Genomic DNA, 9,221 nt, shown 5'->3' with positions numbered 1-9,221 from the left:
GTATACTTGGAATTTTACATTCCAATGTAAGCAATATCGTAAGTTTTGCTCTTGATTAATCACTTTTCTTGTTTCTCTCCATTGATGGCGGGATATGTGCACTTATGCAGATATTGCATCCACAGGTTTAAGAATCAACGTTTCTACTAAAACTGATGCAGTAAAACAGTAAAACAGAATGACAATATATACATTACCTATAAATTCCTTTTACATATTAGGAACACCCAAAAAGTAAGGGGTGTGGTATAGAACTATTAACATCTAAACCTAATTAAGCAGTATAATGCGTGCCTGATTAACTGTGTTCGACTGAGGGAGTGAGGAGGAGCGCACTTCCAACTTCCAACTTCCAACAGATCCCAGTATCCAAAACGTAACAAGAGAACCTATGGCAATGAGGAGCCAAGTGATGAAATCCAAAGCTACAGAGACTTGGAATCTGATGCAATAGAGTGCTGGATGCTGACTGCAAACGTTCTAATCTGTAACATATAAAACTGTCACCGCCGCTGATGAGCAAGCTGTCGCCAGTGATAGAGCGACAGTCACCTGCAGTAATTTACTAAAGAGTCTCACTTGTCAAAGAAATTTTTAAAAAATTGAGGAACAGAGGGACCATCTTCACTGAGACCTGTAAGCTTTGTGGAAGTATCTAAGAGCAAGTCCAATGGAGAGCTGCTAAAAGGTGTCACTTAAGCTTTTTTGGCAGCTTTAGCTAGGCAAGTCAAATTTGGCATGTGAAAACCGAAAAACAGTTCCAATGGGGTTTTAAAGTTGGAGTGCCAAATTGATACGGATGGCAGAAAGTCTGCCGTCTGTCCAATATTTTCATAACTTAAGTTGAAAGTTAAAGCACAGACGGCAGAAAGTGTACCGTCCGTCGAAATTTAACATACAGACGGTAGAAAATCTGACGTCCGTCTCCCGGAACATAATTGTGGCAGCTACTAGACAAAGCCACAAATTTGGCTGGGGTTTATCACAGCAGCCATATTTAGGACCCTTCTAGCAGCTCCATTGGAATGACATTTTGGTGTTTGGGGTGCTATATGGACCTTTAGCAGCCCATATAACACCCCATTGGACTTGCTCTAAGAAGTTTTATATAGCTGGATGTTTGAGCCTACCATTTTAAGTTTTGGTGGGAGATAGGTTTAGACCCACAACCATCAGTTTTCAGGCCATAGTCTTGCATCTTACACTTCTTAGGAACCTCCACACATACAGGAAGTTGTGCGGAATGAATTACAGCAGATAGAATAATTTACAAGTTAAAACACATATCACACTTCCCTAATATAATGCGCCATTAAGTAACACATTCAGAATGGAGAGAGAGAGAGTTCATTTTTCATAATATTCTCGACAAAATAAAGGTTTTGTTCAAACACACATGTCTCAAAATTGTAGCAGCAAAATGTAGTACGTCTCTATGCAGGATTTATATGAAGATTAATAGCGATAAATCATTACCCAATCACCGTAAGCGAAGGCAAAGATCAGCCGAGGGTGCGCTGTAGGGCTCCCTTCGTTCTCAAAGCATAAATATCAAGACGTGCACGTCCCAAGCTCCAGAGTAGTTGGGACCCCATTGCCAAAGCAAACAGCTGAAGAAAAGGATTGTATGAAATGATCATTACAAGTTGCAGTAATGAAATGACATGAGTTTGACCAAAAAAAAAACCTAGTGATCTTTGGTCCCTTGCACAGTGACATAAAGGTATGCCAAGTTGCCAACCCAGGAAATATGGACTATACACTCAAACTTCCAATGATTCCACACAAGTTGTATGAGAACATCTTTGAACTAACTCAAGGAGATATGTCTATTTCTGAGTATTATAAGTCTCTTTGTAGCAAGTGGGAAGAACTACATATTTATCACCCACTGACTACAAATATCAATCAGTTGAAGAAACAAATAGAGGAATTTTGAGTCTCAAAATTCCTATATGGTCTACGTCCTGAGTTTGCTAATGTGAAGGCCCAAGTTCAGGCTAAATCAAAGCTCCCTATTCTGTTTGAAGCTTATTCTCGTCTTTCTCGTATTACTGCACCCCGTCCAAGGCATAATGATAGTGTAGCTTTATTGATCCCTCCAAGCAGCAATAATTATGATAACTCTTCCTTTAGTCATGGTAATGGAGGTAAAAAGGGTAGAGCCAGTCGTGGTCGTAGCCAAGAGAGTGGATGTGGTCGTGGTATGGGTGATTTTGCTCCTTGTGAGCACTGTGGGTGCACAAATCATAGTTCTGATTTTTGTTGGGATATAACAGGATGCCCACCTTTGCACAAAGCCAACAATGCCACTGTATTTGATCACAAAGACACCGACTTTCAAAAAGTTCAAGAAGAACTTCTGGGCCTTGATAAAAAGGATGCAAACTATTCTAGTCAGTTCATCGAGTTTATCAAACACACCTATTGCAATCGTAGCTGATTCTGGTAAAACTATGAGGCTCTTCAGGAACAACATCTTTGGCGACTGTATGATCTCTCTCACTTTGTTGTTCAAGTGGATTATCTTGGGAATATAAAATTCCACAATGTAAGCAACTAAACCATCGACTATCAACCAATAAAACTGAAACAAAATGTGTTATGTACCTATAAGTTCGTCTACTAGGGTGAAAGACTTCTTACGCACTAGTGCTTTTTGGTTCAACAAACTTTGCTTTACAAAAGATAGTTGTGGACCCATTTCTTATATATAAGTTCGTTGACTTGTGTAGTTTTTACTTTTTAGCTTTCTTATATAGCTCTGTCAACTTGAGATACAATTTATTTATTTATTTTTTGATGCAAAATTGAGATGCAAATTAAGATCAAATTTCTGGGATAACATTGAGAACTATTGAGATTGTGTATATTTGTCTCGGACTTGGCATGAAATGGTTATCTTTTTTGGTCGATAACAAGTGGATATAATCGTACCCAAGGCCCAAAATTTCGATATCGGTTAATATATCGGTGTACTAAAAAACCGAGATATATCGGATATATTGGATATCTCGGTTTTTTTGGTGACCAGTCCAAAGTTTCTAAAATATCGGATATCTCACCGATATATCTCGGATATCTCGCCGATGTATCTCGGATATATCGGATATTTCGGAAATTTCAATATTAACAATTGGTCAAAAAGTCAACCGATATATATCGATTATCTCGGAAATATCGTTTATATCGGCGATATAAACTTTTATATCGGAAATTCCGATATATCTCGGAAAAAAAGGGGTTCAATATTTGGTGGATATATATCGGAAATATCGATATCGGTGTACCAATTTACCCTGATATATCGGCGAGATATCAGATATCTCGGCGATATTTTGGGCCCTGCTTCAAAGTGCATAAAATTCTGTCTTTGATGATTTTGAAGTATACTTCTGATCACTTGAGTTTCTGATTCAGTGGAATTTGTTGCAGGGAAATCTGACCGTGCATGTGGGGAATTTGGGACATGTTCTACTAATTAGTTGAAAACCACAAGTCATGCATGAGATGCTTCCGCCTAGAATTAATATTTTCTATTTTAGTTTCTATCTATTATGTTCAGTTAATCGGGAACTTCTATCTATTTCTATGTGTTGTGTTCGGGTTATTTATAACCATCTGGTGTTTAAACACTTTTGATCATGGCGCTTCTTGATACTGTCACATAGCAGTGGGTTCGGGTTACATTACAAATTTGAATAGGTACAATTATTTGCTTACACTAGTTTTTGAGCCCGTTCAACGAACGGGGATTGTTTTCATGTACGCATTAATAATGGAGTTATCTATGAGTAGATAAATATCCATAGCATTTACTTAATTATTAATATAAAGAACGACAAATAGGTTGATCTAAAATTTGGCAATGAGCATATGACATCAAATTAAACAAAGAAGATATAACCTGGTAATTGATGTGTGCCATTTGTTGCAATTGATTGTTCTTAATGACTCAAAACATATGTGGTGAATAATAAACAATCATTTTAAACATTTGAAAATTGATAGTATGATAGTATGTTGCAGTTTGAGAGCGTTGTTGCGCTGGAAATAATATAGCGACAATCACATTGTGACAGGATATCACATGAATTCCAATTGTGAACTCCATGAATTTTTTTGAGATGTTTTGTTTCTTCTTAGTAAAGTCCAGTTATATGAAAATTATAATTTATAACTCGGTATTTCAAATATATCTCATTTATTATAATTTGTATTATGAAGTTAGATACTCCAAGGATTATAGGAAAAACGCTACATTAGTGTTTTGCATTCAATTAATTATGCAGTAAAACAATAATTTTTTTTACAGATAAAAAATAAGGCAATTGGATATCTGATATAGCCATTGAATAAGCTCTTATTATGAATAATGAACTTGATCGGCTTGTAAATTTCTGCAAATTGAGTTCTCAGCTTTATAATCTTCTTCGCATGGTCTGATTTTAAGAAGTACTTTTTTTGAATTCTCGGGGCTCATTACCTAATTTTGTTTCCCCGAGCCACCGTGTAATTGAGGACGTTGACTTCATTTACATTTGAATTCCGAATGTGGTATACCAGAGTTCGATATTAAAGACTATTGCTTCATTCTTTCTAATGCACGTAACACTTTTTCAACTTGAGTGCTAATGTCAAAACACAAAATAGACGTGAAGGCATGAAGAAATCAACTACATACTTTTTCAACTTTAGTAAAGGAAAGAAATTACATATTTGAACAACACATTTGAGTTACAATGCACCTTATTAAGAAAAAAAAATTTAACATGCTCGTGGTAGTTGCTACATTGTGCAACATTTTGTGTTATATTTTATGTTACGATGTAGGCAAACCTTAGCAAGAGGAGGAAGTGTTTTGTACTACAATATGCTTTGAAGATAATCTTTATATATGATGGATGTGAATTAAGAATAATAAATAGCTGGAAGAAGAAGAATAATTAGTGAGATTAGAATTAGAAGTGAAGAAATAAACGGAATCCCATTCATTCTATGATTAAATGTGATATTTTGTTAGTTGTTCCACCAGGTTTACGAACGCGTTATCATCTTCTTCAAGCCTGTCTTTTCCATACGCCGTTTCATGATCAACGGTCTGAAAGATAATCTGCATATCTTGAAAAGCCCAAAGTCTTCTAATTATGTTTGTATTTTACGAAAGCCCAAACTTTGGCCCATAGTCGTGTCTTTGGTCAGAGTATTATTTATGAAGAATTTTTTTGTTCATGTATAAACTTGCGTCCAAAGTCTTTTAATTATGTATGTATTTTACAAATGCCCAAACTGTGGCCCATAGTCGTGTCCTTGGTCAGAGTATTATTTATTAAGAACTTTTTGTTTATGTATAAATTTGCACTTACATATTGAATCGTTAAGTTGTGATGGAAGAAGAATCAACGAATTGGAGCGATAAAATTCGTATTAACCGAACTATTATTTATTTGCTACTATTTATCAACGTATGTAGAGTTGATAGTGAAAACGAACAGCGTATCTAGCAAAAAAAATGTATGAACAACGTGAAAAGCCCAAAGTCTTCTAATTATGTATGTACTTTACTAAAGTCCAAACTTTGGCCCATAATCGTGTCCTTGGTTAGAGTATTATTTATTAAACAAAATGTAAAAGAAAATTGAACTGCAAGTTAATTAATTATCTATATAAACAAATTTTCCAAAATATTTCACTGTTCTTTGAATATAATCCTAATTAGCAATTCTATAAAGATGCTCTAAACCATTGTTGTTACCTGGTAAGTAAGGCTCTATCCACCTCCAATTGGAATCAAAACAAATTAAAAACATCATATGCACTCATTATTGCGTTGATCAGCTCTTCATAGGTTTTCTAAAAGCTTTCTCCGACTTAAAGAGGAGAAGTGCCCATTTTTAGAGGAAACGTTCTACAAAGAAATATTATTAATAGCAATTCAAGAAGGTTGTTGTTACTACAATGAAAGTAGATTATAAATGTCTCCCTACAAATATTTGGTAAATTTTATTGATAGAACTTACATTGATAATTCATGACTGTACCTCAACAGCTTATATTCATATCCTCCGGTTGCCTCCATAATTTGTTAATCTCGTCTCATTATATAATTTTTTACGTGTTGAAAACCATGCTCATGGATAATAACGTGGCCTATGAATGCCAACGAAATCAAACAATCTACACAAACTTGAGTCCAAATACCAAATTTTTTTTAAAAGGAAAAAGAAAAAGAAAAAACAAAACCCCAACTTTTAAAATTGCATAGAAATAAAATTGTAAGAAGCTTCTAACAATATGCTATGATACAGAACTCCAACTTTTAAAATTGCATAGAAATAAAATGGTAAGAAGCTTCTAAGCAATCATGAACAATATGCTAAAATAGTAGCTTCAAAGAAGAAGATACTCTACTACTAAAGGCCGGATCAGAACAAAGATAATGAGTTAATATCGTGGATCGAATGTGCATAGAATCACATCCTAATTCGCAAATTAAAACCTATTAAAATAAAAAGGCATAAGGTTGCCCAGTTAATTGATGTAATTACCTTACGTAAGTATTTTCCCAACTATCCATAGCCAACCATTTATATATTCCCCTTAGTAGCTCTGCTAACGGAGTCATCATCATTCAATATCCAAGCTTAATTTAACTTTTAGAACGACAATATGAGGAATGTTGGTCATAAATGACATTGTTTTAAGAAAATAAATCAATTATGAAAAGGAATCGATATTTATTTGGTCCCGTTTGGTCTGACTTCTATTTGGTGACATCCTTTCGAAACCCCCAAGAAACACAGAGGACTGTGAGAATGTGTTTAGTGGAATTATCATGGTAACATGGTTCCCATGCCATTGAAATTTGATCAAGGACTGTAAGAAGTAAACATGGATAAACATGTATCATTATTTAGTAACATTATGCCAATGAATTATCACATATATCCAATCAGATGATATACCCATATTCCTATATACCCCGGCAAAATGACAAATAAAGTAGTTAAAACCAAAATTGAGCATGCTAAACAAATATAACATAGCCCAAACAAATATGAAAAGTAGAGCAAAAAATATATTACCAGCTACATACTGTAAACACGACCAATTCAGCTCAAAGTACTTTAAAGAACCAAGTTACCAACCAAGAAAAATTTAACACGTCCAATAATCCCATATAGATAGAAGTCATAGAACAATAAGTATCATGGATATAGAATACCTAAAATTTAACACAGCCTAAGACTGCACATGAGATTAAATAGGCCACTAAATAGTTGTCCTAAAAAAAATTCAACAAACAACAAAATGAAATTATACAAATAAGAACTTAAGTATGGATACTTTCGTGAACACATGTTCTACCTAGATTATTAACCAAACTATTATCTTCTTCTTAGTTCTATTGAATAATCTGATTTACAACATACTTTTCTCAATAGATTCATCAACAATGAAAAAAATTGAATACACATTCTAACTTTTGATAAGCAAGCATGAAACACCCATGACAGACCACCTTGGTTCAATTCTCTTATATTCAACAGACACAAATGTGGGAAGCATGCATCTAGTACTTAGCACCAAACATATATAGTAGGAAATATATAGTAGGGGAGCATTAATCATTTAACATATACCTTTTTGGTAATTGGCAAAGACAGCTCGCACCCATTAATTTGTTGATATCAACCCTGCCTTTGCTGTTCGTAGGTAGATTAAAATTCTTTTCAAATCATAAGCCAAATCATAAGCTTGGAATCCAACATACACAAATCCAATATCAGTCACCGATATACAATACATGCCACAAATTAATAAGTAAAGTCAATCTCAACATACTAATAATTAAACTTACTCAAAAAAAAAATCATAACCTGTATTTTTCTACATGATACAATGGTAGCTTAACAAAATTATAATAAAGCTATAAGACACCAATAAATAAACATACATCTCAAAAGTAGAATCTCGACATTGAAAATCAAACGTGGGTAACAAAAAGAAAATCATATTGAAGACTATATGAATGTAATCTGCAGGTTTAAAAAAAAAAAAAAAAATTGTTTAATGAAATTATGTCTTACCGCTCATATTAGCCTTTGAGAGCCGGATTGCAAAAAAACAATATGGAACTATACCCTAATAATAGATAGATATCCAAAAATAGAAGATGAATTTAGAAAACGTTAAAATATGATCACTGACCTGCCTCACAAAGTGATGACTAAATAATCTTTAAAAAATTGCCACTTTTAGAACTGGAATTGTAAAAACAAGAAAAAAAAAATTGCCACTTTGAGAGCTGGAACTGGAAAACACATATGAACTAACGCTCTCCCACATTCACAAAAAGAAAAGAAAACGCACAAAATGACAATTATCCAAAAGTACTAAAACTTCATTCATCATCCCACCATCCTACTCTTATTTGCCACCGACCAAGCAAATAAAAATTAAGATTTCTTTCAAATCTTAATTCAGTCGCATTTGGCAAATTATTTGCCTAGCAAGTTCTAAAGCAATACATCAAATGTTTATTCCACCCAAAAAGATTGAAGTAACCAAACCCTGATTGTCAAACCCCAAGTTCTTTTTCTATAAAATTCTGAAAATGTCAAGGTCTTCAAACTTTCGAAGTCATTCTGTCTTAAAACGGAGTGGGATGGTATTACAAATTTAAGCTGGACTACATAGTGACAACCTTCATAAATAAATTGTATTACAAATTAAACACTATGAAATCACATGTTTTTGAAGCAGACATCAGCTTGCTACCGCAGTAACACCAACTTTATGACATATGTTGAAAAATCATTTTCTTTGAAATATGCTTTTCAGCTAGATTTTCACCTGCATGAAAGAGTGTCAATTTAGTCTCTAAGATGTGTCTTATGGCATAACGACAGACCTCTTTCATGTGAACAATTTACATCTATACAATAGAATTATCCATGTTTACCTCAATAGTAATGTCTCGAGGATGAAAAGCCAAACATGTAGTTGTGATTGTCGTCATGGCCTGCATTTGGCTAAAACAAAATTGCAATCATTGACCAAGAGCAAAATCATTGGGTTAGCATGACATTAAAGAAATCCACACACAACTCTTCATTACCTTAAATGTCGAAAGAGATGTTTATCTCGCCACCTCAGAATTGAACAAAAACCTTTTGGAAGGATACAACGCGACAAGTAACATAATAAAATAATTATAT

General features: G+C 34.1%; 1 long non-coding RNA gene across 1 annotated transcript; it reads right to left on the bottom strand.

Annotated features, from left to right (window-relative positions):
• Positions 1–8,578: 8,578 nt before the first annotated feature.
• LOC147472923 (uncharacterized) lies at positions 8,579–9,221 on the bottom strand. The gene is made up of 3 exons (XR_015210643.1): positions 9,122–9,221; positions 8,966–9,035; positions 8,579–8,856 (listed from the first exon to the last, which is right to left on the bottom strand). It is a non-coding gene; the product is annotated as an uncharacterized LOC147472923 (long non-coding RNA).

This window comes from Coptis chinensis, unplaced genomic scaffold (assembly GCF_015680905.1).
Source record: "Coptis chinensis isolate HL-2020 unplaced genomic scaffold, ASM1568090v1 utg6306_pilon_pilon, whole genome shotgun sequence".
Lineage (NCBI taxonomy): Eukaryota > Viridiplantae > Streptophyta > Magnoliopsida > Ranunculales > Ranunculaceae > Coptis > Coptis chinensis.
This window is presented reverse-complemented; position numbering and strand designations above follow the sequence as displayed.